Source organism: Crinia signifera, chromosome 1 (assembly GCF_055691185.1).
Source record: "Crinia signifera chromosome 1, ASM5569118v1, whole genome shotgun sequence".
Lineage (NCBI taxonomy): Eukaryota > Metazoa > Chordata > Amphibia > Anura > Myobatrachidae > Crinia > Crinia signifera.
In genome coordinates this window covers 406,752,418-406,772,714 of record NC_139217.1, presented here as the reverse complement: position 1 = coordinate 406,772,714, position 20,297 = coordinate 406,752,418, and the positions used below count along the sequence as shown (strand labels likewise).

Here is a 20,297-nt window from a genome sequence, read left to right as displayed (position 1 = left end):
CACTGTTTCCTTTAAATCTGTCCTTTAAATCTTTCCATACATTCCATGTTTGAGTTTAATTTTTTTCATATATGTCATGTTTGATTGCTATTTGTAACTACCAAGCTTTGAGTTTATAATGTGGATTTAATGCATAATGTTTGTAAAATATTTGCATTATATAGCTATGTGATCTAACACGTGCGGTTATTTTAAATCTGTATGTTTTATATGTTTAATGTAAAAGTTCATCAGGCTGGCTAACAACTAACACTCCCTGTGTGATAGTGTTACTTGTCCACAGGTGAAGGGGAGGTGCCGCTTAATTGAGCTGACACTAATTGGTGGGGGTGGTACTAATGGTGCTATAAATCCAACTTGTATGTTCAGTTGCATTATCCCTGATGACGGGAGGCTACTCCCGAAACATGTAGGATGCAATAAAAAAGTTTTTCTGCTACTACAAAGACTGAAGAGTGACGCTTATTCTGCATGGTTTTATATATATATATATATATATATATATATATATATATATATATATATATATATATACACACACACATACATACATTTATAAGATTATTAATTAGCAGTAATCTCCATGTTATGTCTTTGACTACATGCTTTGAGCAACATCAGGAATTTTCTTTTTATTAACTTTTTTGCTTTGTTATGTCTTTCCTCAAGTCTTGCAAGGAGAAAGTCAAAGAGAGCTGATTGAAACCTGTTATATTTTTCTATTAGTTCTGAAGAAAGCAATACAGCTCAGTTAAAACAGTATTTCTTAAATTAAACAAATTACTGAAAGATGAGAGGAGACATTGCTGGGATAGAGTCACATTACAGAAATACATTGATCATAAGCGTATCCCATAGGGACTCACTAAGACTTCATCTTTTCAAAACAACTCAGCATTTGTAAAACATTCTACTATATTTGATTTTGGATATTTTTTACTTTAAGCTAATGGAATTTCTAATTGAGTGCCAAGGATGAATGGTCAAGGAGTTACTGAAACATAGACAAATTGTACTAAATTGAATGAAAGAATGAAACTAAAATGTCATTACATTTAATATTGAAATAAACAAAATGAGAATAGAAAAGTACTGTAAAAAAGAAGGGTCCTTCTAACATATTTTACAACAATTAAGCTGTTCAATAATTGGATTTAACAAATCAATTTTTTTTTATTGTTAGTTAAAATAAAATTGATGAACTTGCACATCCTTAGAGATCAATTCAGGATCCAAAATAATGACACCTTAGTGACTATTGAAGGACTCCCATTTCCGATATTTCATCCAGCTCAATTTTTACTTCCAATCTGTCACAGGATAAAAGAGGCCTTTAGACACATATGGATCTTTAAAATGGGTCAGTTAGTAACAGTAGTGGCTCTAACCTGCATGGAGGATAGCGGCTGCCAGCCACGCTGCCTGCTATTGGGGAGGAGAGGAAAGCCCTTGAAGCTGGTCAGGCCACTGAGTCAGCACAATGTATATTATATATATATATATATATATATATATATATATATATATATATATATATATATATATATAAAAACATTTGTCCCCCATTGTATGGTATGGTGATATGGGATGTGGTCAACAACCCAGTGGTCAGGATGCTGGCATTTAGTAAATTGCTGCCGGCATCCCAACCCTGGAATTTTGAAAACATCAGGATGATGCCGCGGAATGCCCACAGCCGACATCATGAATGTAAGTATGCCAGGGTAGGTAAAGATCAGGCTGGAAAAGGGGAGGTAAGGTTTAGGCACTCATAAAGGGGGTTAGGCTGTAGGCTGGTAGGTTAGACGGGGTATGAGGGTTAGGTTTAGACACTAGCAAGGAGGGCCAAGCTACAAGGGAGGGTTAAGTGTTAGGGGAGTGAATTAGGGTACATACAGAGCCCATGTCAGGATTCTCTGTAACCTGAGCACTGGGATATTGTATGGTACATAGGGGCCTTTACAAACTTTTGCCTTGGGCCTACAAAATATCTTGTTATGCCCTTGGACCTGCTCATTGTAATGTGGTATTTAATTAATTAGAGAAATTATCAGAAAATGAGCTAAAGTAAGCTGTATAAAATAATAACTGCTGTGGAGAGGTGTCTTTCAAAAAAAGTTCTCTCTAAAAAGTTCTGGCTAAGCCCTTGACCATAACATTAGGATTCAATTCACTATACATATATCAAATGAATGTAACTAATAGTTCACAATTTAGAAAAAAATCTTTAGAAAAATTGACATGTCTTTAAATAGATCAGCTTTCATTGCCTTGGTACCATTGGTTTGTTAAAATGGTGCTTTAACCTAGTTATTAATTATTCCAGTGCCCTATTATGGAAAAAAAATACAATAGCAATAGATTATATTGATGATTTTGACAAAGCCAAACAACTTAAAAGAGAATCTTCACTAAAACAGACCAAATACAGTAGATAGACATCTTTGCTATAAATACAATGACCATTCCCAAAGCAATAAGGAGGAAAACCAATTGAATTTTAACTAACAGATAAAGAGCCTAATAAAAATAATAAGAGTATATTTAATTTATCTTCTGTATATTTAACTGAATAACTTTCTTTGGTAGCAAGAGGTGTTTTTCTAGATTCCAAAAATATGTATAATTTATACACTAGCTCTAAGCTAGTTCACTTGGAAACTAACTCTAAAACGATACTTCTATACTGTATATTTAATTTGAAAAGTATACTTAACAAATAACCCACTTTATATAGCAGTGGCATTATGCTGTTAAATTTACAACATGAGAAATATACAGTAGTAAACACAATAATGATTTTAATTAAATGGCATTTACACATTACTTCTAATATCGGCATAACATATATTATCTAGCTAAATAAGTAATATATAAATATACATATATATACAGTGGGGTTTGAGCCGGCACTCTGCTGTTGTTGCTGTAATTGCCCCGGGTGCCTTCTGATGAGGATCAGGTAGACAAAGATAAACAGCGTCACTCCAGGGGACTGTTCAAATAAACTTTATGCTGGCATAAATAGGTTACATAACCATCACATCCAGAACACCGACGTTTCAATGTCCGCAGACATTTTTCTCAAGGCAGGGTGTGTGGTAACAATTTGAAACATACATCAGACTGCTCTATAAGTACTCACCATTCCGTGTGATTCTGTCCAGCGGTCGGGTGCGCCATAGCAACGCCCCCGGAAATGTGGCGTGAATGGCGCTGACAGTTTCCTCTGTGTGTCCGTTGCTAGGAGATGCGTCGGACCAGAGGCGCTGTCCCCAGCCGCCAATCAGATCCCACCAACAGAGCACAATATTTATTGCAGAGACACAGTGAATAGGCCTGTGGATTACAGAAAACTTTTTGGGACAGAACCAGGCACGGATCTCGCTGATCTGTTCCTGGTTCTGTGAAACTTGCCAGGTCTATTTGTTTGCACTTTTTGCTAATTTTAAGGGTGCAAATGGAAAATGTGCACCCTATTACATTTGTGATTTTGAATAAGCAAATTTTTTAGACAGGTGAACACATGGAAATTTCACCGCCCCTCATCTACTGGTAAATTAAGGTCAGAAGCACCCCAGGCAAAACAGGCTCTGCTGGGGCAGAAAAAGCCAAGTTGGGCATGACACGTTGTATGAAACCTTGGAATGTACATGGCAAACCTATATTTTATCTATTGCATTGAAAACATTAGAGAATATAACAGCCAAATTGTTAAATAGCCAAATGGTTAAGTATAGATGTAATTCAGGTCAGTCAGAAGCATTTAGGTCAGAAGATGAAGTAATGGGCCCCATACATCAGCAATCACAATTTATGGATTTTCAGATATAGGGATATTTTGGCCAGATAAATGGATTTTACAATCTATCTGACTTTGCCCACACATTACAGATTTATTTCAGTGATCGGCAGATTTTTCCATCTAAAGATTGCATCTTCATATCTGGAAATTGCCCCAATCGATTGTCATTTCAGCTGTTCATAATGTAAATAGATGAAGAAGACGAACAGGGAATGCCCACACATCTTAAAAAGATCTGCAGATAATACCAGATTATTAAGCATGTTTAAAAACCTGATTAAGCAATCGATTGGCGATTTTGATTGGGATTGCCAAAAGGGGGAGCCCAAACATCTAAAATTAATTGTGGCAATCATCTCCATATCTGAAAATTGTCACAATTAATTGCTGATGTATGGGGCCCTTTAGTCAGAAAAAGTCAGAAGAGGAGAAGCTGGGTGCACTAGGAGGTAGAAGAGATGTTCACAGAGAGGAAAGGATGGTAACTACAGTATATGCTTGTAAATATACAATTTATGTAAGTAATTGTCTAAGGTGGTTTTTCAGGTTGGATCACAGATGCAAATAATTGCGCAGTCAAATACAACACCAACACAAAGCAAACACAGCCAACAAAAATGAGGTGTTTCAGGATTTTTAATTCCACATAAAAAAAAAATTGATGTTGATTCAAGACTTCAAACACATTTATACAGATGAGTAGTTACCTTATTATTCAATGACCCATATTTGCAATGTATATGTGTTCAAAAATGGATTTAGAATATTACTTGAAAAAGGTTTTGAATTCTATAATCTTTTAAATAAAAATAGCATGTAATGTTGCTTCAATTCTAAAGTGTGAAATATAGTAATAAGTATTTATATTAAGCATCATTTTCTTAAGTGCCTCTCGTTAGGCAATAATTATATTTCAAATTTTTCACAAGTTTTTTTCATATTAAATGTTTTGAATTTGTGACAAAGAATTTTGAAGTACATTTAGCGAATTAATCTAAAAAAAAAAATTATTTACACAAATACTTAATAACTTTACTATTTTGTGATTTTAATGGACAATGTTTATTTTTTCAATTCTGTTCTGAAGAACAGTTTAAATAATTTAATACATAATTTTCTTTTTCATGTAGAATACTTTGTGTTTTCTTTGTCAGCATTCCATGCATACTGTAATAAAAACAGGTTCTATTGTAGACGGCACTTTGAACTTGTAAGTATCAATCAAAACTATATAATTTTTACTAACATAGACATGGCTCATAAGTTGTTAATGTCAAATAACACATGAACACTGTAATAAAGGTTTCCAAAATTTATTACAAATGATTATTATTAATTTACAGTTTTTAAATATAAAAATATATATTATTTATTATTAATTTACAGTTTCTTAAATATAAAAAACTTTTATTTGCCCTGAACTTTTAACTTTGAACCTGGGACTTTTAAACAACTTGAATAAAGACCAATAGTCAAAATAAATGCAGCAGCGACGTTTCGAGCTTTAATGGCTCGAGCCATCGAGGCATGGTTGAGCCTGAAGATGAGCCTTTAAAGCTCGAAACGTCGCTGCTGCATTTATTTTGACTATTGGTCTTTATTCAAGTTGTTTACAAGTCGCAGGAGTGCCTCTCATCCATCCGCTGTGTGTTTATATATATATATATATATATATATATGTGTACTGGATGGCCGCGGCACTGGGGACTTAATCAAAGAAATCCAAACAGACAGCTGATTTAACTGTTAACGTTTCAGCCTTTAATGCAGGTTTTTATCAAAACAGCTTACATAAGTGCAATGTGGTAACTCACCTTTATATAGTATGCAGTATCACCCAGGAGTCCAGGGGCAGCGTGCACTTCTGGATGCATGCTTAGCGCCGGTCTGTGACGTCACTCTCAGTCCGCCGGTTGCCAGAGCAACTGCATACACTGTGGTCTGAATGAATGAACAATAAAGTTGATTGTAAAAAAATGTTTTTGTTTGAACCTATTATGTGTGATTTACTGTGACCCGTGTATCGGGTAAAAGCTCAAAAAGTGTTGTGTATATATCAAATACTATTATGAAACTATGCCTGCTGACACTGCAACTTAAAGTGATACTGCAACACAAACAAACCAAGTGTGAAAAAACAAAAACTTATGTAACTCAGCGGGACATAGCACATCAACGTGCGTCACTTCTATATTTACAAGATGCTGCTGCGTCAAAGACATGCAATTCCTGTTTAAAGAAAAATTATGCAAACATAAAGCATCGATGTATAGCTATTTATAAATCAATATGAACCTATAGGTATTACCCTGTATAAACACCTAATTGACAATTTTTAATGTAAATTACCCCTACTTAAATTGTATAACCTAAAACTTACATTACACAACAGGTTAGAACACACATGTCCTTCAAACTGTACTCTACAAACTGATATCTCTAAATGCATTTGTTTAATTAGATTATTGCAAGATATCATACAGATTAGCACCTCAGAGAAAACAATGGAGTCCCAACTGTTCATTTAAGCCCTTCGGGGCCAATGAATCTAGTTTGAATATCCAACGCGTCTCTAACTGGAGTAATTTTCTCACTCAGTTGCCACCCCTAGCTAGTGGGGGGACATGATCTATGACCATTAATCGAGCTGAAGCCAAAGAGTGTTGAGCCTGAGCGAAATGTCGTGCTAGTGGTTGATCACTTGTGCCCTTCTGAAGGGCAGCCCATTTGGCCGAGCGATGTGCTGCCATACATTCCCTGAACTGCCTTCCCGTTTTTCCTACATATATCAATGAACAAGGGCAGAAGATGATATAGATCACAAAGCTGGACGTACATGTTAAGTAGAACTTTATGGGGAATCTCTTGCCCGTATAGGGATGACATATTGTTGTCCCTGATTGCTTGGAACTACACGTAGTGCAGTTAGGGCACTTAAAACAACCTTTTTTGGTAACAGAGAGGAAGGTAGATTTTAGGTGGTCCTTCAAATTTCTCCCCTTCTGTAAGCAGGCATCAATTTACTCTTGTAACCCAGGGTCGCTAGCTATAATCGGCCAAAATTTCTTTGCTGTTTTTACATTAGAAGGAGATTGATGAGTGAAGAGGTTGATCCAGACTAATTTGTCCGTCTGGTTTTTTGTTAAAACTTTTGGAGCTAACAACTCTAGTTTTCACTAGAGCTTTTTGGCGTTGTTTGTCCAAATCTCTTTGCTTATAACCCCTCTCTTTAAATTTCTGAGACATAATCTCCAATTATTTTCTGGCGACCTCTGGGTCACTCACTATGCAGAGAAATTGGCTGTATGGGAGAAACTACTTACAATGGACTGGATGGGCACTGGATGCTAATAGAAAATTGTTTCGGTCTGTAGCTTTTCTATAGATGTTAGTAGAGATTCCTGAGGGACTTATGGTAATTGTTACATCTAAATAATGGATAGCCTGAGTTTCAATAGAGTATGTAAATTTGATCTGATGATCTGTACTGTTGTGAGTATCAATTAACTCTCTGAAACCCTCCTCGGAACCTGACCAAAACAATAAAATATTGTCGATATAATGAAAATATTGAACAATGTTTTTACTAATGCTGGTATCGGTGAAAAATATGTAAATTTTCACTGAAAACATGTAAGTGTTGGCTAGCGATGGGGCCACATTCGACCCCATCACCACGCATCAAAGAAAAAATAATAATTCTTAGCCAGCACCATTTCTAGCAATTCCAAAAAAAACAATGGATCTGGACCACTGTACACCATGTTGTTAGTGATCAATCTCCTCATAGCCTGTATACCTGCTTGGTGCGGGATGCAATTATACAAATTACAAACATCGATGGTAATTAATAGACAACCATTAGGCACCTGCCCCATGTCCTTTAATGCTATTAACAAAGCCGTAGTGTCTTTGAGAAAGGTGGGTTTAGCTTGTATAATGGGTTGAATAAATCCATCCAGGTAGACCACAATCGGCTGGAAGATAGAAACTCTAGCCGATATTATCGGCCTACCTGGAGGTCTAGAAGCATGCCTATGTACTTTTGGAATGGTGTACAGGATTGGCTTCACGGGAAATTTCACTGTAAGGTATTTTCTACAAGTGTCCGTAATAAACCGCTTCTGTACACCTCTTTGTAAGCATGAGTCCAATTCCTTTTTAAAGACTGTGGTAGGATCTCCTCCAAGTTTAGAGTAAACCGCAGTGTCCGCTAACTATCACTGAATTTCTTCTCGGTAGTCAGACACATTCTGCATCACAATGGATCCTCCTTTATCCGACTGGGGGATTACAATGTCCTCATACGTTGATAGATCTTTCAATGCTTTATGCTCTGTTTCAAACCGGTTCCATTGGTTTGGAGGTATCTTCCCCATCGGTTTCTTAAACTCCGACTCCAAAAGGCGTGTATATGTTTTTAAAGAAGCATTATTGCTAATGGGTTCAAACGTAGTACGTGGTTTGTAAGAGGTTATATGTTGAGGAATGGAAGTAGACAGTTCTTGATTTGGCTTATTTTTGAAGTGCTCCCTCAGTCTGATCTTACGATTTAACTGGTAAACTTGAATTTTATTTTGTAGAGGATCCACTGAGCAAATAGGAATAAAAGTCAGCCCCTTGTGTTAAATCTTTGTCTCTGCCGGTGTCAATACTCATGAAGATTGATTGAAGATTAGGTCTTCTGAGACCTGGGAAATCTTCTTAATTGTGTTCCTCTCCCTAAGGTTTTGGCACACCCTTCTGGTTCTCGCAGATCTTTGCCAGCTATTTGCGCCCACGTGCAAACCCCTAAAGGGCATGAACCTGGGGTTGTTCTATTGTCACCAGTATGACTATCTGTGCCTGTGGGTGCAGAATCAACCGTATATTTAGGTCGATGGCGGTATACCTTACATCTCGGCCCCTGGTGTTCTTCTATGGCAGATGGAGCCCCCGTCAGCCACCCATATACTTGTTGGCACTCATAGTCTTGGTCGACCTTGTTATGCTTGGATTTTTTTAATTGGATGAGTTCATCCTTGTATTTATCAACATCGGCACTTAATTTAGCCACCCAATCAGCAGTTGTTTCGATTCTCGATTTGGGCATGTTGAGGTCTCATATTCTTGATACTTGGCTTTGGCAATCTCATACTCCTTTTTGACTCCTCTATTACGAGAAGGAGGAGATCAAAGAGCATTTGTTTAAAATTGAAGTCCATTTAATGCAAAATTCGGCATTGTAGTGAACGATGGTTGGGGTATTCCTTATACGTAATACCCTAGGTTTTTTTTTGTCTCTAAAATAGTTGGACAATGTGAGTCCATGGTAGAAAAAATCAAGTTCACGTTTTTTGCATTTAAACAGCTCTTGATAGATATTTTAGGGTTGTCCTTCCCTACCAGTTGATCTGCATCCTCAACAAATAGAATGCCTTCAGCTTCCGATTCTGAAAAGCTAAAGATATAACCTGGTGTGAGAGTCACCCGTTGATGGATGGTTTCTCCTGACTGCTGCATGTTGACAAGTATCCTTGTGCCACAAATGCTTTATAAAGTGTCGATGTATATAAACAAAATCACTGGATTAGCACCAGATAACTGAAAGCACCTTAATTGTTTACAACATAAGGTGCAAAAAACGCATGTAAAGTGCTAGTGCTGTCAATAATTCCAAACAATAACTGGGACTTGCTGACTGATGTCCGCTTCAATCCTCTGTGGATGAGTTCACAGGCAGTGTGTCCAAAACATGTAAAGTGCTGGTGCTTCAAAAGTGCTTAAAAGTAATAAAGAGGAGTCCTGGCAATTCTGTGCCCGCCAGCACTGTGCTGTATATAAAGTGCTGTGTGCTCAAGAAAGTGCAGAAAAATACAGGATTGTAAATGAACTGTGCTCCTGTGCAAATGTGCAGGGATTCTGCTGAATTTGAGGTAGATGAAATAATCCCATGGAAGGTGCCTTGCTTGGAGGTGTCACCCGCGCTCACTTACCAGTGGCTGCGGTCTTAACACCCCAAATATGGAAGTGAGCGGTATGCCAGCACTCAGCTCCAGAATAACAGATGGTCCCCGTGCCTTCGGTAGTGACCTGCCACGCTGGGTCAAATCATAGGTACTGGATGGCCGCAGCACTGGGGACTTAATCAAAGAAATCCAAACAGACAGACCATTTATCTGTTAACGTTTCAGCCTTTAATGCAGGCTTTTATCAAAACAGCTGACATACAGTAAATGCAATGTGGTAACTCACCTCTATATAGTGTGCAGTATCACCCAGGAGTCCAGGGGCAGCGTGCACTTCCGGACGCACGCTTGGCGCCGGTCTGTGACGTCACTCTCAGTCCACCGGTTGCCGTACCAACCGCATACACTGTGGGCTGAATGAATGAAGTTATATTGTTAAAAAAAAATTGTGTGAACCTATTATGTGTGATTTACTGTGACCCGTGTATCAGGTAAAAGCTCAAAAAAGTGTTGTGTAAAAAAACTAATTATTTACACATATACTTAATAACTTCACTATTTTGAGATTTTAATGGACAATGTTTATTTTTTTCCATTCTGTTCTTAAGAACAGTTTAAAATAATTGAATACATAATTTTCTTTTTCATGTAGAATACTTTGGTTTTCTTTGTCAGCATTCCATGCATAAAACAGTTTCTATTGTAGACGACACTTTGAACTTGTAACAAAACTATATAATGTAACACATAATGTAACACAGACATGGCTCATAAGTTGTTAATGTCAAATAACATATGAAAACTGTAATAAATGTGTTTCCAAAATTTATTACAAATCATAATTTATAAAAATATATTTTATTTATTATTAATGTACAGTTTCTTAAATATAAAAAAAACTTTTATTTGCGGGCTATGTCATCAGACACACGTGTGTCCTGAAGATGGGCAATCTGCCTAAAACGGCTAGATGTAGCTTGTAGATGTAAACTATGGGGAAAAAAAGACATGGAAAAACATGGGTATATTTGCACCCCCCACCCTACAACAAGCAATGGATATGTCAATAATATACAGTATGTATTAAAGACAACAGATCAGAAAATGTGACTCAATTACTGCCTGTGCAAGCAACTCAAGGAGTAAGTTATTAGAGCCTGTCTACAACAAAATGGCACACAGAGCACTTCAAAATACAGCTTTAGCAGACTTTACGGATAAACACAACAAGGTAGTACAAGCTAATAATACCTGTAAGGAGCCAATAGGTTTAAGCAGAATAAACACACCTACTGTACCTTATTCTGGCAATTGTGAAGAGTAAGAGAATAGTGCTGGAGAAGGGCTCTCTGCCTTCTGCCACCTCTGTTCCCCTGAAACATTACATCATGCAAGACAAGGGAGTGGGCCAGTTTTTGAACTATGAAAGGCCCTCTGGGGGTAAGTCTCACAGTCGTCTCACGCTGAGTCACCACCACACCCCGGTAGCCCGATAATCATCGCGCACATTAGAGATGGGTCTTTCGCGAATGAACCAGATCTTTTGAACGGATCCCATTCAAGAGCGAGTGAGCCGCCGATCCCCAAAAAAAGGTGATCCGGTTTCGTTTTCCGTTGCGGTGCATTTTCTTGATCTCGGTGCTGCCACCTGTGGCAGCTGAGATGTATTACCTCTGGAGACTGAGTACAGTGCTTTGACTACAAGTGATAGAAAGATTATCTGCTGCTGCCAGGGATGGCCATCGGTGCAGACGCCATCGATGGATGCCATCGATGGTGATTCTGCACCCAGCCATCGATCAGTGTTTTTACTCGGTCATGTATATTCCCCTTTTTTCTCTTTTCAAAGCGAGCTGCGGGCCCGTCCAAAAGATCTGTATCTTTCCACAGAGACCCGCTGGATCCCGGCTCAGCTTAATGATCCGTTTTGCCCATCTCTAGTGCACATCCTGCAGACAAAGACTCGTGATATGATGACATCATCATCTTGTGAAAGCACCTGTGTAGCAGAGCCTCACAGTGGCAGTGATTAAACACAAGTGCACTGCCCATAACTTCTCTCCCTAGTGCCTGGCGATGATGACTGCCAGCCCCTGCCCTGGGAGAGCTGTCCAGGCTTTTCCAGTCACCTGGATTCCGGGATTCTCCCAGAATCCGGATGACTGAATAAGCCTCCTGGAGGGTTGCCACCGAATCAGGGAGAATCCAGGAAATCTGGGAGAGGTGGCAACCCTAGTTGGGGAACATGCACCACGTAGATAGTTAGATTTGTGTGGGGTATGTTCAAATTGAAATCTAAATTTCAGTGTAAAAATAAAGCAGCCAGTATTTACCCTACACAGAAAAAACTCACCCAAATCTCACTATTTCTACACATGGTACATTTACCCCATCTGCAGTGCCACATGGTTTTGTCCATTTGCTTAAACATATGCTTTGTGGTCAGGTCTGAATAACCCCCATGTTTGGGTGCAGGCTTTTCCCAAGTGATAAACAGTGAAGAAAAGCCTGTCTTGTATATAAGCCAGAAATGATTACCTAGGGAGCACAACAACTCTTTGTTAGAATAATAGTGTTTGGCAATTAAATATGGCTGTAGAGTCCCTAAGGTATTTCTTGTTAGGGATAGAGTTCCATCTAGTTATAGATCATGCACACATACAACAAAGAGGTGAATGCTTTTGTGACCCACTAGTTTTTGACTCTTCAGTCATTCAAATTTGTGGTTGCAACATTGCTGTGGGAATCTAATCCTTTATGCAGATGCTCTTTTGTAAGAAATGTATAACTCTCAATCCTCCAGGAATAATGAGGAGGACCTATTGAAGGAGGTGGAGAAGAAGAGTCTGCCCAGAAGCAGAAGGAATAAAGGTAGGCGACATAGGCTTGTCATCTGCGAAATTGGTAGCTTCACCAGACTGGCTGAAACTGAGGGGGAAGGAGTGTCCCAGAGACAGCATTAACATACTGTACCTGATTATATTAATATGGAACAGTAGGGTGTGGAATCAATCCAAGTATTCCGGATGACAATGATAAGCAACAGCAGCAAGCTTGATTGCAGACACTTGTCAGCTTGCTGTTAAAATGGTTTCAGACACAAGAGGCAGTGCTGCGGATAGTGAACACCAGGTGATAGGCCAGGGGAGTTGGTTATTGTTAGGGGTCTTGGATGAATGGTCTCTGGAGAATTTACACTCTGCATGCTAAGAACTGCTGTGAACTACTTTGTAACCTGTGACTTGCTGGTAACTGCTAATGTTCGGGTGCACGCAAGTGTTCCTCCGTGCAATCTTATAAAGTTGGCAGGCACGATAAACCTGCAGTGTGGAATTTTTATCTGGTGTATGTGATCGTTGCCACAGTACCTATATGGTTTATACAGCAATAAGTTTTGCATTTAAACTCCTAACACACAAATGGTTCTCATCATTCCGTGCAAATACCTTTTAAGGATTCGTATAGCAATCAGACCAACTATCTTACAACACATAATAAAAAAATTTCCTTCTTCCATCTATATGAGTATATCTGTAACAAATGTGCAGGAAATCATTGATTCCTTTACCTACTGTTCTTGACACTTTACAGAGATACACCAAAGTTTCCCATTATTAACACTTTTCCAACATTAACTGCAAAATCCAAGCACATTACCTGCTGTGCACTGACCAACATTAAAAGGTTCCGTCATTCATCAGACCGTCTGCTTAGGAAATTACAATTACACTGTGGGCTGAATGAATGAAGTTATATTGTTTAAAAAAAATTGTGTGATTTACTGTGACCCGTGTATCAGGTAAAAGCTCAAAAAAGTGTTGTGTTAAAAAACTAATTATTTACACATATACTTGGACAATGTTTATTTTTTTCCATTCTGTTCTTAAGAACAGTTTAAAATAATTTAATACATAATTTTCTTTTTCATGTAGAATACTTTGGTTTTCTTTGTCAGCATTCCATGCATAAAACAGTTTCTATTGTAGACGACACTTTGAACTTGTAACAAAACTATATAATGTAACACATAATGTAACACAGACATGGCTCATAAGTTGTTAATATCAAATAACACATGAAAACTGTAATAAATGTGTTTCCAAAATTTATTACAAATCATTATTTATGATTTCTTAAATATAAAAATATATTTTATTTATTAATGTACAGTTTCTTAAATATAAAAAAACTTAAAGAAAGTAAAGTAGAAAATAAAGAAAGTAGAAAATGTGACTCAATTACTGCCTGTGCAAGCAACTCAAGGAGTAAGTTATTAGATCCTGTCTACAACAAAATGGCATACAGAGCACTTCAAAATACAGCTTTAGCAGACTTTACGGATAAACACAACAAGGTAGTACAAGCTAATAATAACTGTAAGGAGCCAATAGGTTTAAGCAGAATAAACACACCTACTGTACCTTATTCTGGCAATTGTGAAGAGTAAGAGAATAGTGCTGGAGCAGGGCTCTCTGCCCTCTGCCACCTCTGTTCCCCTGAAACATTACATCATGCAAGACAAGGGAGTGGGCCAGTTTTTGGACTATGAAAGGCCCTCTGGGGGTAAGTCTCATAGTCGTCTCACGCTGAGTCACCACCACACCCCGGTAGCCCGATAACCATCGCGCACATTAGAGATGGGTCTTCCATCTATATGAGAATATCTGTAACAAATGTGCAGGAAATCATTGATTCCTTTACCTACTGTTCTTGACACTTTACATAGAGATACACCAAAGTTTCCCATTATTAACACTTTTCCAACATTAACTGCAAAATCCAAGCACATTACCTGCTGTGCACTGACCAACATTAAAAGGTTCCGTCATTCATCAGACCGCTTAGGAAATTACAATTATAGCATCCCATCTCCTAGTCACAGAGGATTGTGATTCCTTCCTCAGTCATACACAGAGTAAATGCATTTCTCTTTTTAAAATACTGTACATTCAACATACAATCTCTCTGAATATGCAAGCCTTGGTCTTCCGCACTTTACTAAAACATGGGACTTGGAACTAGGGGAAGAAGTGGGGGAAAACAACTGGGGAAAGATTTTTCGCCTGGCTCATGCCTGCTCTCCTAGTGTGGGGGTCCAGGAGACCCAATATAAACTGGTTTCCCACTGGTTAGATGCCCTGACTTACTCTCTAAAATGGGGATTAGCGTACCTAACGTCTGCTGGTGCTGCTCTAATGCTCCTGGCAATCCACTCCATATATGGTGGCAATGCTCACTCCTCCGCCCCTTTTGGTCAGAGGTCCTTAAACTTTCTACTGTTATCATAGGTGAACCTGTCCCTTCCAACCCACTGTTTTGGCTATTCCATTTGTCTTCTGTCCCGATCGCAAGCTACAAGAAATCCTTGCTCTGTCACTTAAATAATGCAGCTAAGGCAGTCATTCCAAAACGCTGGTGATCTTCCTCTCCTCCAACGATCAGAGACTGGCTTACTAAAGTAGATTCTTACAGGGAAATGGAAGACATGGTATCATCTGTGGAAGATGCACATGTAACTTTCAGAGATACCTGGTTCCACTGGATGGACTTTAAAGATTCAAAAACTTTTAAAGACATCAACATGCCCCAGCCCATCTGAGAAACTAGGTCCCTTCTGACCCCGGCTCCTTTTGGTTGGGATGCAGACTTCTGTCTGCCCAGCTTGGCCTACCTCCGATCCCACTACATGATACCTCCCTCACCCCTCGTAGGATTCGGAGCTACCCCCCTCCCTCCCCTATCCCCTTAAACCTAGTCTGTTTTTATCCCCCCCTTTCCTTATTTTAACTTTTGTCTTGGTTCCTATAAATTTGATTCATTTACTGCATTTTAATAGTACGCATCTAGGAAACATTGTTTGTCAAAGCATATTCTGTACTATTTGTTTATGTACTTCTATGAAAATAACAATAAAAATAATTTTGCACTAAAATGCATTCACCACATAAATATGTATAAATACATTTAAACCTGGCTAATGCACACACCATTCCCTCAAAACGTTTGCTTCCATCTGCATTTTCCCCACAAAACGACCGGGTGACACCCTCAAATGCAGGCTTCTTGTCAATCAACATGCATACGGCTAGTGATTAAAATGCAGTACTGTATGTACAAGATTTTATCTCTACGCTTGCGCAGTTTATCGATAATCACTTGGCCAGCATATTTGTAGCTGTGCTATCAGGTCTGAATAACCACCTACATTATTTTTGCAATCAAGGACATGGAATAAAAGACATGGTCCTATCTTTAATGTTTGCTGTGTGAGCAGTGCACAAAGCCTCCCGTGTTCAATGATGGATTTGAGGGTTATGCAGATCTGATCACTATTGTGCGAATTCATACCGTGACCAATTATTGAACAACTGGGCATGCATATGTTTAAAGGTGTGCATGACCAAACAGTGAAAAAAAGTGGATACTCCATTCTCAAGCAATTTGCAAGTTGATTAAAAGGAAGCTGTCATTTGTGGGTGGTAAGTAGAGGTTACCTGATAGTGTCAGGGAAAATGCAGGCATGCTCAGGCCCTTTCAGGGAGGGTGTGTGACGTTGGCTCTGGCCTCAAACAGACTGTTGCACAGGTATAATAGGTTCTGGATTATGCATAGACTGCGCAGACTGGGATCGACGTGATATTTTGCAAGCCATTCACAGCCTTGCACAAGGCAAGTTTTCACTCTGTCTGTGCAGCAGCTATCTGATCGCAGGGCTCTGCGATCATGTTTGAATAACCCTCAAGGTACGAAATACCAGCAGGTGGAAGAACAATGGTGGAATCCTGATGGCCAGAATCCGGTTAAGTATTTTCTCCCTTCCACCAACAGTAGTGCCCAACCCTGGTACTTACCTCCTTGATGTGTCAGTACTCCTGTTTTTAGGTTTCTGTTGTAGATATCATGACTGTTGGGACTGCCAGTAAGTTAGCTACATCCCCAGGAGGGCGTGCGCCACACACCCTACACCAGGGTTGGCCAAACCTGTCCTCAAGATCTTTAAACAGTTCATGTTTTGCAGGCAACCTGTGCATCTATAGTAGGGATGAATGCAGCATGTTTGAAAATGTGAGTTAGTAATGACCACAGCTGAGCACCAGCTAGGTGATTTGGAAAACGTGACCCATTGGTAGATCTTAAGGACCAGTTTGGCCACCCCTGCCCTACACCCATTGGTACTTGCCAAAAGTAGATGCCACTAAATCACTGGGAAAAGGCAGTGGGTTCCATTTTGTTGAAGATATGTGCATGTGCAGTACAGTGATCATGGCGGAAATTGGCACTTGTGCCATGCTCCCACAGAATTGCAGAGGCATACACTGACAAAAAATTGTGGACCCACACAGTGACTGCACAGATGACACCCTCCTCTGTTAACCACTGTCTTCTACATTGGGAAATAAACACAATCTATGCAGGAAAATGAATTTAGGTGACCAATCCTGCAAAAGTCAAATAAAGTTACGGCTGCAATATTTTTAGATCTTCATTGCGATACCTACTGTTTGTCCCACAAGGTGGGCTGCTTCATATTTCCCTGCAGGGAGAGGAATTATATAGTTTGAGGTTGAAGTAATGGAATGGATGGGAGTGAGTGTAATAGAAGAGGGCTGTATGGGTAAGATAAGAAAGTGATCAGTAGCTGGAGAAGAGGTCATCAGGCTGATACCGCTAATGACAGTGTGGAAGGGGGACAGCAGGTGCAGCCTAATGTGGCAGACCTTAGGAAAATCTCTCACTTCATGAATTTTATTAGCCAAGACTTTAAAAAAAAAAATGACATCTGGCACACTGGTACAGGTCGTGCAATGACTTCTAGAATATACTTCCAGCAATGATGTGATATTTCACATTATTAGTTTTCTTTTTATATATAGGTTTCTTTGTCTATTTTTTTTAAATTGACAAGGCTAAGTGAAATTGTCACAGGTAGTAAAACACTGATAGCCTTTGACAAATCTGCAGCCCCAATGTTATAAAGCACAAAACAATAGTTAAACAGAAGTAGGAAATGGACAATTGAAGCCAATATAACTTCCACTTTATATCAGAAGAACTAGTGTTTTAGTCATGATTCCGAGAGACATGTTTATATTATCTCATTTATTGCTGAAATGGAAAAATAGACAAAGCCTGAGTGAAAGCTACAGCTGTAAATTTACTCTTTCTAGAGTAACAGATCACCAACTTTTGTATCTTCTTGGTGGAAACGGAATTAATGAACCGTTTTTAAAATTGTAAGAATTCTATTATCTGTTGGTCATAAATCCTGCATGTTGCAAAACCAGTTTACTTTTGTAAGATAGCTATTGAATTGTGAAAGTTTAAAATGAAAGTCATTGTACAAAATGTCTCATGAGAACTGTATATACTGTACCTAGTTTTCCTTAAAAAAAAAAATATGTCACAAGATGATACTGTAGTAATAATAACAATGCAGTATTGAGAAGAAAGCTTGTGGGTTGGTGGTCGTGGGCAAGAGTGTGGAGGGGGGATTATGGGTGTTTTCAATAGAAAATGTCACGTAAAGGTCAAATTGAACAAAAACTTAATTGGCAGAAACTGTATAAAGATATTTTGAGCATTGACATTTTATGGACACTTTTCTCTTAATATATGCCTAGTCCAGATATTTATAATTAAAGACTCTTAACCACACGAAAGATAAATGATTTGCTGATCTTTATTTTCAACTGGAGGATATTGGAGGTTTGATCAAGGAGATATAGACCAAAAATAGCTCAAGCAAGTGACCATTACTTGCGGAAAGCCTTTCTTGGCCCATTATAAAGACCCGGACACTAGAATGGAGTCTGTAGTGCTCTATGGATGGGTTTAAAGAACAAATTGAAGACAGGTTTTACCACAAAATAGCTTGTTCTTCATATACATTTTTTCATTCATTATGAAATTTATTTTCTTGCATCCTTCAATATAATTTTTTTTCCAGTACTTTTTTCTGGAAAAATAGGTCCAGGAACTCTAGGTCTGGGGTGTGTCACATATTCACATCAGAACATCATCAAGAATAAAATATGTGCATCACTGAAGAATTGCATTTCAATATTCAAAAGATTTTTTTTTTAAAATGACAAGTAGCTTAACGATAATCTATGATAACAGTTAGTGAAACAATGTAGGTTGGAATCAAAGTGTACTAATAACTTATATAGCTGAGACACAAATTGTTAGTTTCACTGTGCAGTCCCCTCCCTGTTGGCTTTACCATTATACCAATAAGAAACACTATAGTCTGGAGGAAGGAACATTATGTAGGAACATGTAGGAACAAGTATGTAGCTTCCCATTTCGTATTATGCATTGTACTATCCTCCTCTCCTATATTGTATTAAGTGGTATTCTCCGCAAAGGCGCCACTGTCCATGAGTTTAAGCATCTTATGCACAAAAAGGTGCATGCTCACTGTGACACCAGCTAAATACAGCTTTCTGTACATTCTGGCACTGAACGATCACAGGGAATTATTGTCACAGAATATTGGACTCTTTGCTAATTTATATAGTCGCTGCGGCATTTCATCCATAAATAATAGAGAGATTGCATAAGAATTTTGTATCTGACCCTCTTAGGAATGAAATGTATGTGAATTACAATATGTGTTTTTATGTAAGCACTAGTTGTGATATGTAATGGGTAGTACTAGATATTTCATCTGTGAGATGCAAGGCTTCACACATTTAAGTGTATTTGTTTTAGGTCCGAGAATACAGATTAGAAAGAAAAGTGTAACGAGAGGTAGACACAGTATAAGGATTCTGCTGCTTGTGGAGAGAACCAGCCCCGGGGTGACATACAAACAAAAAATCTAAACTTCAATGCACATTGTAAAGTATTTCAAACAGTGAGGAATAAAATACAGGTTTACAACAAATGTTTCACAGTTATTGCCTTCCCTTTTCAACTTTATGAGATTTTCTCGAATATTATAAGAAAAATATAAACAGAATGGCTGGAGGCTGGTAGGATCCTTCACCATTTTATTTCTGCAACAAAATTATCTTCAAATACATTTTTAATATAAACAATGAGAGTAGATAAACAATATTTGGCAATTAATAAAGATAAACATAGTGGCACAAGAAGAACTTTGGTGACCCTTCCACATTCTTTTATGTTATTAGGATTGCTGATTAAATAGAGGTACACTAAAAGATGTGAAAACTGACAATTATAGGAAGTCATAGACAACATTCTCACTACATTGTTGCAACTGGCTCCTTACCTTTCAGTAAATGTTATCAAAATAAATGGCCACCTGCAAAGATAATTAAATAATACTTTGCTGCAAAGGCTTCTTCACCCTCGGGAGACGGGAAAGTGTTGGGGATGGGGAGATGGAGTGGGACATATGGTTGTTAGGGGATTGGTAGTTCAATAAACAAAATCTACATATACCGTTATACAATGATTGGACATATACAAAAACAGTACTTATGCCATCAAATGGATGACCACCAACATGCCAGTAATTCTGGCTGCTATCTCTGCATATTGGAACACCGCCGCTGATTTTCCACCTGCTCTAA

General features: G+C 38.3%; 1 long non-coding RNA gene across 2 annotated transcripts in view; it reads right to left on the bottom strand.

The window, feature by feature from the left end:
• Positions 1-544: 544 nt before the first annotated feature.
• LOC146016430 (uncharacterized) overlaps positions 545-20,297 on the bottom strand; it is a 42,574-nt gene continuing 22,821 nt past the window's right edge. The window contains exons 2-5 of one of the 2 annotated variants that reach the window (XR_014449332.1): positions 10,040-10,166; positions 5,620-5,746; positions 3,146-4,972; positions 545-1,310 (exon numbers count right to left, since the gene is read on the bottom strand). This is a non-coding gene — a long non-coding RNA (uncharacterized LOC146016430). The remainder of the gene's footprint in view (positions 1,311-3,145; positions 4,973-5,619; positions 5,747-10,039; positions 10,167-20,297) is intronic. The other variant, XR_014449326.1, reaches the window with a different exon arrangement.